Source organism: Sardina pilchardus, chromosome 18 (genome assembly GCF_963854185.1).
Source record: "Sardina pilchardus chromosome 18, fSarPil1.1, whole genome shotgun sequence".
In the NCBI taxonomy this organism is placed as follows: domain Eukaryota; kingdom Metazoa; phylum Chordata; class Actinopteri; order Clupeiformes; family Clupeidae; genus Sardina; species Sardina pilchardus.
Window position 1 is genome coordinate 17,684,459 of NC_085011.1, and position 13,797 is coordinate 17,698,255.

The following is a 13,797-nucleotide window of genomic DNA, read 5'->3' on the forward strand; positions in this document are numbered from 1 at the left end:
CTAGCATGTATGGTTGGTCGACATAACAGACGCTCCTCAGAAGATCGCAATGGGCGGTTGGGAATGTACATCGTGATTAAAGAACTGAAGTAGCTGGGAGCAGATCCAGTCAGTGTCCTATAGGCCAGAGTGAGAGATTTAAATTTAATTCTGGCTACTATAGGGAGCCAGTGGAGAGTAACTAGGAGAGGGGTTACATGTGTCCTCTTTGGCTGATTGAAGACCAGTCGTGCTGCAGCATTCTGAATCAACTGTAGTGGTCTTAATACACAAGCAGGTAGGCCAGCTAACAGAGAATTACAGTAGTCCAGCTTGGAGATAACCATTGCCTGTACAAGAAGCTGAGTGGAATCTTGTGTCAGATAAGGTCTGATCTTCCTAATGTTGTACAGGGTATACCGACATGACTTTGCAATTGAGGCAACATGCTCAGAGAAAGTAAGTTGGTCATCAATTATGACACCCAAGTTACGTGCCGATCTGGTTGGAGTCAGTGAGGATGAATCAAGCTGGATATTGATCTGTTGGGGAATAGCTGTTTTTGCTGGAAACACCAAGAGCTCAGTTTTGGAAAGATTAAGCTGAAGGTGCTGATCCTTCATCCAGATTGAAATGTCCTTCAGGCATGCAGAGATCCGATGGGAAACACTAGAGTCCTCAGGTGGGAAGGATAGGAAAAGTTGAGTGTCGTCCGCATAGCAATGATATTCAAATCCATGAGAGCGAATAATCCCACCTAAAGAAGTGGTGTAAATAGAGAAAAGGAGGGGCCCTAATACTGATCCTTGGGGGACTCCTGTAGTGAGGTCATGAGACTTTGATATCTGTCCCTGCCAAGACACGCTAAAAGAACGCCCTTTAAGGTAAGACTTGAACCAGTCAAGAGCTTTCCCAGAAATTCCCAGTTCATATAGTGTAGAAAGGAGAATGTCATGGTTAACCGTATCAAAGGCTGCAGATAAATCTAACAGAATTAACACTGATGACTGAGCAGAGGACTTAGCTACTCTCAATGCTTCAGTCACAGATAGAAGAGCAGTTTCAGTAGAATATTAATATTATGTTGTCTTGCCTATAGGTAATGCTTTACCCTATCAAACATTAGGCTACCGTGGGCTATACGCTTTTTCACTGATCTTGTGAATGACTTTCCGTCATGGTTTTCGTGCAGGCTGGACTGAGCTCTAACACATAGCTCTAACAGCCAACACTGAGCTTCTGATCCAGACATTACGGGAAATGTGACGTCGAACGTTAGCTTCCCTACAACCGACATGCTAAAATACTTCTTTACGGGAAACCAACGTAATATACGGGGAAACAGTGAATTAATTTTGACTTCGATACCCTATATAGAATACACAGAAGCTATAAGGGAGACAAAGGGCACACGTTACATGAAGTTATGGGATCGCAAAAATCTGAAAGTCTATGGCCGTCCAAGGGAGTTAGCAGAGTGTTGATCACCAGCTCATTTCGTGTTTCTACTTCCGGGAATATGCCTGCCCCCTTGGCAACAGCAGCAAGTTGACGGTGTCGCAGACATCAGGAAACGTCAAAGTGTCAAAATGTCAAAATGTCAAAGTTTAATTGACTAGACATTCGCCACGAGGGGATACTTAATAATTATGATATAATAAGGCTATTTAAAATCGTTATCTTGATCGCCCTCCAAATACACCAATGCTGGCTTTATTAGTGGCAATTTAAAAAGGAAACTAAAACGTGGGTCAAAACTTTAAAAAGCACAGATTTTTAAAAATGTAGGCTATTAGCCTACAAACGTAAACTTTTGCCATCATCACCGACAGGTTAGCCAATTATCACGTTTGAAGTACTGCTATCAAACTGAAATTTAATTAATTAGTCTACATTAGGCTACACCACTAGTTCTTTATTTTAACGAAACTTATTTCTGAATTAAAAAATAATTTTGACAGGCGGCCGTGTTGCTTGCTTGCAGATGAGCGGGTTCTGTCGGGTTCTGTTGGCTCATTGAAAGGGCGAAACACAACGTGATTAGTGACACGATATTTACGTTATGTCCAACACGTTTTTTAGCAAGGAAACGTGTCACTCAACACGTACCAATAGATTAATGAACGTGATGAGTGACACGATTAAACGTGAGACTGGGTTGGTGCGTATTGTCTCTGCTGCTCAAACAAATTATGTGCATATGACCGCTACTTCTGACTTTGATAGCCTAACGCGTTCACTAACTTTGCAGAAAATTGTAGCCTATGTCATGCAGTTAATGGGATACTGTGCTGCATTGAGAAGTTATGGTAGGCCAATTTTGTATGAATAGCCTACACACACACGCACATGGGACATTTTCTCTCGTTGTTGAGCAATGCGCAATGCGGCCGTACACCTGCAGGTACGCCTGCCAGCTACTCGGTGTTTATCCCAACATCATGTTTTATTTAAGCCATTCCATGTTGTGCTTATTGGCTGGGGCATGTTGTTTTCTTTCATGTCGATTCAAGATTGTTTGTGTAGGCTAAACTACCGGTCAAAACTCTCACAGTTTAATTTCACTAGCCTACTGATAGTAGAGTTTCAATTTGACATAGATGTGAAAGGTATATTTCCTAGTGTTGCTTTATGTTTACTTGTGTGTAGAGTTTTGGCACAGTGAGCGAAGTTTTGCAAAATGTGTTCAAGCAACGGGCAAAAACTGTAAGGGGTGCTGAATCCAAATCTGGGCCCGTATTCACAAAGCATTTTATCTTACCACTAATAGCGTTTTTTCACCGAGAACGAACCTGGTGTTGAACTGGTGCCGTTCAGAATTCTTTGAACCGTGGTGCTATCTGTGAACCAGCCCGCATTTACACCAGTTCTGAACAGAACCAAGGATGTGTCATCAACATGGGTGGTGCATGCAAAATCAAAAGTTAATGAGATGCATAAACGGGAGAATGATATGACCAGTTGTCCCATAAAAACGGCAGAAACTAGCTGTTTAAAATGCTAGTCAACGTCTGCAGTGTAATGCTAGTTGAATCGTTTTGTTTACTCATGGCAACAGTTGATAAGGAAGGGAAACTCATGCTTTTACGCCGCCTTCACATTAGCACTCCGTAATTCGCAGTGCTCCCCCGTCGGACGTCGGACTTGACCATTGGAAGTGTCGGAGGCTTTTCGAGTTTGGGAGTAAAATGTACAATAGTCCTTTTTTTTTCTAAATTAATTGTCTAACTGCCCTAATATTGTTAAGAGACCATGTAAGACAGTGACATGACAAAAAAACTTCGTTTGGAAATAATTATTTATTTACATCAACCGTTCATTTTATTTTTCACAAGATGGGCTTGTGCACCACTATGGATCATACACGTTCCTTTTCGATGACTTTTGTTTTAAACTTGATCGTTTAAAAGCATGTAATATGACATTATAAAAGATAGATATTCAATTTGTTTATCAGTACCATAGCAACGCTAACTTCCGTCGGATAGGCCTAGGAACCGTCAGTTGCTGTCGTACGAGTTCAGTTTTTTTAACGCATGCGGATGACCAACGGACCCGATTTTTTTTCGCACCGCACTGTTCGGACCCATTCGCATACGGTCTGCGAATCTCCATAGGAAATGAATGACTTCCGGCCGTTACGCAGCCGTATCTACTGTGCTAATGTGAAGGCGGCGTTAGCCTTCTTCCCTCTGAAAGACGCAATGACACGCCCACTCCGGTTCGCAGGAAAAACCAACTATTTTTTGGTTCAACTTCCGAACCAAGGTGCCACGTTCCGAACCGGCTTTTGTTTGGTGAAAACGCGACGAACGGTTCAAATGTTGGTTCGCGAACGGGAACGGAGCCGGTTCTCTGTCGGTGAAAAAAGACTATAAGAGTACTCCTAAATCGCGCTAGAAGATTTTAGTTAGGAGTTTTCCCTTAAAAGTTATTCACAAAGCCTTTCAGACCTACTTTTAGGAATTGAGAAACGCCCACTCCTAAACTAAAAGTGAGTCTTCGTTGCTATGGTTGACGTCATTACTCATGCACGAGCTTGATGAAAGTGACCACCTTGATTGGCTGGTGATTATAGAGCTCCCCAGTCCCGCCCCTCCTCCGAGAGAGGTGCTTGTCCGGAAGTAAAATTCTCATTCATTTCTCCCATTGACTTCTGGAAAAATTCGGATATAAAGAGTTTTAGACCATGCCTTAGGCTAACCAGCTACGATGTGACTCATAAGCATATAACTTATAATTTCGAGTGAAAAAATTAACAGAAAATGTAAAAAAAGCGAAAGGTACAAGACTGTGTACATATCTTAAATTCCGAGAAAGAGAACTCAAATCCCAGGATGCTTTGCAAACGTACACACATTTCCAACATTTGCAGCCTAAAGATAGTTTAACATGGTTCCATATTAATCTGAGAAAAGAAGATGATTACTTCCTACCGTTTCCATTGAGTAAATTCAACCTTCAAGATGAGAAAACCGTTATTTTTCGGAAGACCACACATCGGTCCTGATCAGCCCTGCAGCCATTTTAAGTTTTGAAGTTCCAGCGAGACGAAGCTGGACGATAGGCGCGGGAAAAGCTGAGTACAGTTTGTTTGGCATTGCCATGGCAACGGCGATCTCTACCAATCAAAGGCTCTGCTTTCACCAGTTTTACACGTTAGGGTGTCGGGTAGTGTAGTACTCTCTCGTTAAATCGTGAATAAAGCATTGTTTTCTCAAAACAAGGTTGATGCCCCCATTAACTTTTGACATCTATATGAGCAGGTATAATCGCTTAGTCACATCGTAGCTGGTTTTAAGTCTACCATGGACGGTTACGATGTTATGGCTTATTCTCCAATTGTCAATGGAGAAATTGTATTGGATTTTTACTTCCGGACAAGGCTCTGGGCGGGACTGGGGAGCTCTATAACGCGGGAATGATGGCAAACCTCCCCTACGAGTTGAGTGACAGGTGTTAGGTCTTAGCTGGTGAGAATGCGTGCGCTATGTCGGGCTGTGAAGGATGGAAGATGATGAATAAATAGGCATAGCCTTAATGAATAAAGAGTAAAGCAAGCCTATAGGCTTAATGAAACACTATGGACTGGAGCAGTATATTTGCAATATGTTTTAAATTAATCTGTATGAAAACACGTAGCCTATATTCGCAAAGAGAGAAGCGATTTAATTTAATTAGGCACAACGAGACGTTACATTTAGTTTACATGCAATGGTGGTTTTGGTTGTCGGTGGCATTATTGCATTTGCATCCTTCGTTGCAATGCACATTTATTCCCTTGCATGACAGCGAGCTCCTGCACTGCACGGTCATTTCAAAACATCGCGACGTGAAATGCCACTAAAAGCGGGTTGTGAATAGGTCTTAGTGAGTTAGACGTCCTCTCGAGTTCTTTTACGCTGTCCTAGACTTAGGAGCTACTTTTAGGCTTAAAATGCTTTGTGAATAACTTTTAGTGAAAAAAATTAGGAGTCATAAAGTTAGGAGTGACACGCCCATTATTTTTAGGAGTTCCTCCCTAAATTCGCCAGTTAGGAGCTACTTTTAGCCCTAAAATTCTTTGTGAATACGGGCCCTGCTGTATATGAAGCTCAAAAATGTCCTATAATGCCTCAAAATTGAGATTCAAAATGGCCGCCTCCACCAGGCTGAAATCTATTTTTCAGTATATTTTTTTGACTAAACAAGGTACAAACAGAGCCCGTCTACGGAGAGCCTTGCCACTCGCTATTAAGTCCCATTGTAACGACTTTTGGTTGCAGTTCCACCACAATTCCACTGGGGGCGCTCGCCTGAGTGCAGAATGAATGGGAGCCTATGGAGCTAGACGGCTAAAGTTGGCTCTTTCACCCAATTGTCGTTGAGAGATCTCAGATTTGATTGTAGTTTTTGCAAGTTCAACATAGGTTATAGGTCAAAAGTTGAATGAACGAGTACTTATGTCCTTCCGATTTCTTACAGGTTGAGTTGTCGTTGCCCATACCACGCTAGCATTCTGCTAATGAAGCTTGAGTGTATGACGTCATTTACATTTTAAAAGACGTTTTAAAGCAAACAAGTGACTCTAAAAAATCAAACACCACGCAATACGTAATTTCTTTGCATCCCCTTTCGAAAACAACATTCAAATTCATTGACAAAAAATTATATTTTGAGAAAAGCGGATTTTGAGGGGTATTGCTCCATAGACCGCCATGCATTCTGCACTCCAAATGTAGCGCCTCTAATGGAACCAGCGTGGAACTGCAACCATTTCAAAACCGGAAGTATAACGACAGTGGCAGTTCTCCCCTTATTAGACATTCTCTGGTACAAATATGAATTAAATGTGCTTTTGTAGGTTTTGGGCAATTGGATGCCATATTCAGATTTGTGAAGTGAAGAACCTGCTTAGATATTGCAAATATAGTTGTTTTTAGCTCTCAATTATTACTCAATTATTATTATTATTACTATTATTGTTGATACTGTATTATAAGGCTGCATTTACTTTTGTTAATTTTGTTTTGAGGTCAAATGTACAAATAAATACAAAAAGTTACTTTAAACTTTAAATATAGCTGCAAGCGGCGATGGCGGGCCCGAGCACCTGTGGTGCACAACCTGTGACATTTTGAAATCTAACAAAGCAACATGTGCGTTTGTCAAATGCACATATCTCATGTGTGCTCTTTGTTTTTGTTTTCTACATTGGAAGCACTTGCTTACTTCTTGTCGGGTGATGTTTTACATTGATGGCAGTCATTGGTGGCATTTCACCACAAACATGTAGGGTACAATGATATGGTTCCGAGTTTTTAGTTTATGACTTACACTTTGTGATATGCAGTGCAATGCAATAACAGTTGGTAGACATCCTACAAATCTGCTTCCAGCCTACCTGCTTGGGGGGACGAGGGCTATACCAGACATGTGACTTAGGCATGTCAGTACCAGGCTTATCATACTATCTAAAAGAAAGTTTCAGACCAATTAACCAAGGTGTCAATGTCTGGGACATTTCCTATTTAGTCACCTTGTGGCACTAGACCAGGTTAGCAGTTTGGGCATGTGGATATCATCAGATTTATTTAACTAATATTTTGTAAATAAATTCCAATGATTCTGACTTTGGCCAGCTGGTGATGCTACACCAGACAGGAATATTAGGTGTGTAGATATATACACCTAATCTGATGAATCTGATTGTGATATCTACTAAATGCAGTTCTGATTGGTAATCCATATTTGACAACTTAACGTGTTGATATGGTTAACTGTAAATCTTGCACATGTATACGGAATTTTGGATATTAATATGTGACATGTAAGACAAGCATGTTTTGTGAGAATGAGAATTGGGTCTGCATTGTCAGCCCCCAGTTGCATGCTTTTGTACAAAACAATAGCAGGCCCTACAGATGATTATAAATAAATAAATAAATAAAAACGGATTTAAAATGCAGGTTAACCGCATTATTGACGACAGCTTAATTGCTGTCAGAAGCAATGTTATCACTCATAAGTGGATGTGATTAGACCTGTTTTCTGCCCTCTGACATTCTGCATAACCCAAATTGACATTGGTCAACTGCCGGCCCGTTAGTTGAGTAGGTTGAGGTATTTAAAAAAAGGGTTCTTGAAGGGCAGTAATTGGGGAGTGTATGTCTTATTTAATGTATTAAAATGTTTTAATCTCCTGAATCTTAGCGTAAAAGGAACTGTAATATGTAAAGGGTTCTTTAAAAGAGAGACTGTACGACTTGAGTACTATTTCTCCTGGTCATACTTGTCTGGCTCAGGTACTTTTTCAAGAAGAAATCATCTTTAGAAAATTCCTAAAAAAGATATTTTGCATTTAACTAAATTCAATTTATTGATAGACCCTCATTTATCATAATAACGTCCCTGTTGGTTCAAACGGCTATAAGGAATAAAAGCAATTAAGCAAGCAAGCAATTTTCATGTACAATCTGTATAGTGCTTTGCATTGTCAGATTAATTTTACTATGTCTCAATTATTGTATATAAAAATGCCCTCCTCCTTGGTGCTATACCCTGACATCTGGGACATTGAATCTTCATGCTGTTGAACCATTGAATCAACAAAGTAAATGCAAAATGAGAGACTTTTGTGTAATTATTCCATAATGTGTGCAGTCATTCTATATCAGAACACCTTACAGTACATGCAATCCAAAAGGTTTACAAGAAACCTCAGAGTGTTACCTTTCATTTGAGACCAAGATTATGCTACACAAAGGGATTCATGTGCAGTATGTGATTTTCAGTATGCATTTTGGATAGCCAAAAGTTCTTTGGGGAATCAACATAGGGAATTTTAATAACGCATGACAAATTATTGACAAATAATGTTTTTAAGTCTATACCTATCACCTGAGGGCTGATATGTGGTCACTTTAGAGATGCTCGTTATCCACCAGAAAGAAAAAACAATATTTTAGCCTCTATAACGCTGTGCCAGTACATCCCACAATTATTCTGATTATTTCCTATGAACCTACAAGGTCTCACCTTTCCAAAGAGGTCAGGCATTTGATGGTAGGCCAAACTGGATGGGAACAGTGTGATTTCAGGGGAAAAGCCTAGAGATGGCCCTATCCATAAAATGTAATCAATAACATAATGTACATACAAATATACATATCATACCCCCAAACAGAATATGTCCCAGCATCCCTGCCTCTCAAAGTCTGCACATTTGAGTCTTTGGCAGAAATGGGGCTTTCAATATTTGCTTTAACCTTGCGCAAAACACACAGGTAGTTGCCTCATTATTGACTGACGAAGAATGAGTCGCATTGTCTACTTGTCTAGACATGTACTACCACAATATTTGCAAGGAATAGCTGTGTTGGTTCCCTTGTGGTAAGATCTTTTGATAGTTTTGGTTGGCTGACCCACAGCAGGGCTAACTGATGCAATTGACATTTATCTCTGCAACTGCAGGCCCAACACTAACATTAGATGAGTAGACTGGCAGGCTACACAGTAAAATGTTGAGTATTCTTGAGAAGCAAACAGAAAAAAACAAAGCGCAAAATTGATATGCAGGCCAACTCTTAGTACAATATAATTCAACCAAAGGGCTGCAAGACACTGTCTTGTGGGTCCAATTTGGCTCACGGGCCTAAACTGTCTTTACACTAACCTCACACTGGTCCGGCAAACAACTTAAACAGAGCAGGGCAGACATGTCAAAATGTTTAGAAGAAAATCAGGTACATTTCTGGATGCAACACACACACACACACACACACACACACACACACACACACACACACACACACACACACACAGGGGCGGTTTTACCATTAGGCAAACCTAGGCAACCGCCTGGGGCCCCCAACTATAAGGGACCCCCACTCCACCTTCAAAACATATACAACAAATACAAAAATGAATAGGCTAAATACGTTGAAACATGGTTACGCTTACATAATCACAGCATGTTTTAATCGTACTTCTAATCCAACAAAAAAACATCAGAATGCCTAGTTCAGTATATGTCTCGGCACCCTCTCTTTTTCATGCTACAATGGATTATTCCATTGACCGGGAAAGACGAAATACGCAGCTGATAATGTAAAAAAGACGGAGTTGTCCTAGCGGTTGCAATAACAGAAAAATGCGAGTGGAAATCAAATAATACATGGCCAGACTGCCTAAAGTGAATAACCATTTAGCCTACTTTACGGACACACAACCAGTGAAGGTTGACAACAACGATAACCTAGATGATGGCGAAAATAAGATCTATCACTACAGCCTGCTGTTGCCGCATCTGATGCAGGCAACCTATAGATGATCTTTCTTTCAATTTCACACACGCACACCGATGTCTTGTAGAATGACTCTAAACATATACAGTAATCTCTACCCCTCTCCAACACTCTCTTTTCTCTCCACTTTTCCTACATTTGTGTATATGAAGAACGTATGTGGAGGGCCCCCATGGCTGTGTTCGCCTAGGGCCCCCAAATAGCTAAATCCGCCCACACACACGCCCACACACACACACACACACACACACACACACACACACACACACACACACACACACACACACACACACACACACACACACACACTGTAGGGATAGTTAGTGGGTTATGTTCTTGATTTAAATGTATGTTTTTCAGATTTTCAGTTGAAATACTAATAAAACAATAATTGAGTTTTCAAATAGCAATAGGCCTCCTGTATGTGTGCTATTGACAACCAATAGCGTTTTGGAGAGGAGAGGCAGAGGGGCCTCTGACAGAAGGCATGGAAAGAGGAGAAGAGGGTGAGAGTGAGCCTGATAACAGGTCCTGATGAACGCTCTGCAGGACTTCATTTGTGGGAGACCCAGAGGGAGCTCTTCTCCTGCACCTCTGAGTTTGAACCACTGGAGTTCCCCATCTGTAGCTGGCAATTTGGTTTGGTGAAATGTACACCCTAAAGCAGTGGGCACGTCAGTCATGGCTTGAAATAGTAATAATACAATGTAGCCTAGTTTGGTGTGTTGAAGCATTTTCGGCACATGCTCTGCATGCACATTCTCAATAGTCAAATATCGCTTCAATTTTATTCAAAAAGTTGGCAACCCTGAGGTCCATACATACAGTACAGTGTGTTGATGAGTTGCACCTAGTTGTAGGCTTTGCATGTACTGTATAAGATGAAGACACTCAAGGTCATTTATTGATAGACTTCCATTTACCGTAATGGTACATGGCGTCCGTGTTGGTTTAGGCTACTGATAAAGGCAGAAGGCAAATAGTAATCATTAATCAATAATGATTGTAAAAGCCGACTGACTATTTTGAATCTAAGTGAGTAAATCGTAAGCATATAGCACACTTCTGTCCCATGTGCTTGACAATAAAAGAAGAGACAGCTTAAAACCTCCAGACAAAAAAACTACCTCCTCACAGAGACAGATAGCTAATGGAGACAGGATCTCCATTCACAGTTTTCACAGACTCAATGGCTGTTGAATGTAAGAGATGGATTTTTACCATAGATTTAAAAACAGTCACAGATGATGCTGATTTGAGGTCATGGTAGACTGTTCAAAACGTGTAGCGCCACCGATGCCAAAAAATATTTAGGCTATTTATTGCCATGCTAGTCCTATATGTCAGGGTTCAAGAACCAATTTCTTCCATATTATTAAAATATTATTCTAGTAGCAATATTCTATCCATGCACATCTACAATATACTGTATTTGGTGAAAAACTTCTTGTGGAAAATATTGTCTTTCTTGTTGCAATCTCATCAACCAGGCTCTGTAAATTAAATTGTTTGTTTATTAATAATGCAATTTAGTATTGAATCTAAGGCTTTAATGCTGTTTGTATTTTACTTTTCACACTGTATATTTGTGTGCCACCCTTCTTTGAGTCTGTGCCCCAGCCCAGCCATCCAATCAAAATGTTTCTAGTATTTCTGTAAGGAAGACGCGTCACCCTCTAACCGCATGACATGAGCTTAAAAAGACGCCAGCAAACCAGCTCCTCACTCCAACACACAAGCTTGTTTCTGGCTGCTGCACAGGTGAATATTTTAATCTGTATCAATGATGACTGTTGTTTGTATATTGTTTGTACACAGTTCATGTTAATTCAGTGTTGATAGTAAAAGCCCAGCAATACATTTTTTTTTTTTTTTTTGTTACAGAAGGAGAAAAACTTGTAGATCAGCTCATTTTGCCAGTGTTCTGTAGCCTACAAAGCAAAAAGGCAGTATAGCTACGCAGAGGGCAAACAGGAAAAAAATGACCTTAAAGTTATCCTGATGTCTAGCCTAAGTTGTAGGTGGATTATTGGACATGTGGAGGTTTTGTTACTTATAGCTTAGTTTTGGTACATATCGATCTTCATAACAACGTGAATGTCATGAAAATGATAATAACACATTTTCCACCAATAATGCAGTTACTGCCTTTTTGCTTTGTACAGTGATTTATACTCTCACACTGACTTCTTTTGTTTATCTCCCCCTGTGGGTCGTGTGATAGGCGAGGTTTGACTCATTCTCCGCAGCATCTTGTCCTCAAGGGTGACCAGCAGTGAGTAAACAGGTAAGACAGAAATAGAACTGAGACAGTGATGAGGGAGGGTGGTTCAGAAAAAAATCATACAAAAAAAGCTTTATGTGGCATCGGTTAGCCTATATTATTCCAGTGACAAAGTCAAGTTAAATTTCCAGTAAGGGTAAAACTTGAGGAAAGTTTGAAATTTGAAAGACACTGCTAAGACCCATTGTGTTTATAGTGAAGTTCTTTCTTTCTAGAGATACAATCCCAAAGCAAGGCATGGCACGCAAGCTGTTTCTAGTCATTGTGGTGAGTCACTGCTTTATGTTAATGGTGATTAACTAACTTAATTTCACAATAACAATTTCAGGGTGCAATTCTATATTTAGAACTGATTTATATGACATCGCCCTACACCATATCATTTGTTCGGGATTTGTTTTGGGTTGAACTATAACCTTCATGGAAATGTTATGCGGTGGCTTAACGCAAACTAACTTCCTAACAGTATATCTTTCTCTGAATAACTTCACATTTTATTGTTTTACAGATACAAATAATAAACTTCACTAGCCATGTGTAACCTAAATCCAGATTATTCCATTCTCACAGCTCTTTGTTCTGGTGGGACAATTGTGTGGGCAGATGTCAGATGACGAAGAAAACCAGATCATAATGGCCGAGCTTGATAAAGTCGCAGGTGAGATGAATTGTGTGCATCACTCACTTAGTTTTGTTTTATGTAAATGTTGTCAGGATCGAATCCATTCAATGTCACAACAAAACATTTCTGTTCCATGCTCTGAATTCATGTTTTATATAATTGAAAGAAGTCAGTGGGGTCTGTTTAAAGCTTGATTTTTTAAATGTTTGTTTGATTACACTTTACTTGAGGGTATCTACATAAGAGTGACAGGGCACTGTCATGAACATGATAAACATTAGAAACAAGTCATAAATGTTTATCATGTAGAGCTTGTCTTTATTCAGTTTTTGTCATGTCGTTAGGGTTAGGGTTCATGTGTCATGACAGTGTCATCTAACTCTAATGTAGATACCTTAAAGTAAAGTTTAACGTTACTTAGAAAACATTTGCATGAGGCTTCCATGACAGACAGAAAATGTATTGAAATGGAGATCATAACATAGTTGAGTATGTGATACATAATATCACCTTTCCTTTATTTTACAGATGAAATGCAAGATGGCAACGCACTGGTGCGTGACAAGCGTTTCATATTTGGCACACTTGTTAAATTGGTGAAAAAAGTTGTCCACGGTGTTAAAAGTCTTATAGGCTAGCACCACCACATTAGTGCCCATCACTTGACCACTGATATACACCAGTGAGCCAACAGAGAATTTTGCACACATTCAGATGAGATTCTGTGAAATGATCAAAACACAGTTCTCCTGTGTGTGAAGAAATAAAGAATTTCAGCATTTACCATTTTGTGCTTGTGGTTTCTTTTCAATAATAAACTGCCCCCACAGTGTGATATTGTATACTGGTACTGGTCATGAAATTAGAACATCATGAAAAAGTTTATTTGATTCAGTAATTTCAAAAAGTGAAACTTGTATCATGTAGTACACCTGGTGCTAACCTGACTCTCGCCAGATCCAGGGGGTCAGGACAAAGATCCTTAAGGCGGAGCAAGATACGTCGTCGTAGTTCATGTCAAAGATCCTTAAGGCTGTAAAGCTGGGTTATTTTCCATATATGAGTTTATAGGATAATCTTATTTTCCCATACATAACTTTCTAGGGTAACATTACTTGCTCAGGCAT

The 13,797-nt window shown here is 39.9% G+C and overlaps 1 long non-coding RNA gene across 1 annotated transcript; it reads left to right on the forward strand.

Annotated features, from left to right (window-relative positions):
• Nucleotides 1-11,430: 11,430 nt before the first annotated feature.
• LOC134063795 (uncharacterized) lies at nucleotides 11,431-13,453 on the forward strand. Its single transcript, XR_009936199.1, has 5 exons — nucleotides 11,431-11,525; nucleotides 11,989-12,051; nucleotides 12,264-12,315; nucleotides 12,619-12,706; nucleotides 13,199-13,453. It is a non-coding gene; the product is annotated as an uncharacterized LOC134063795 (long non-coding RNA).
• The last annotated feature ends 344 nt before the right edge of the window (nucleotides 13,454-13,797 follow it).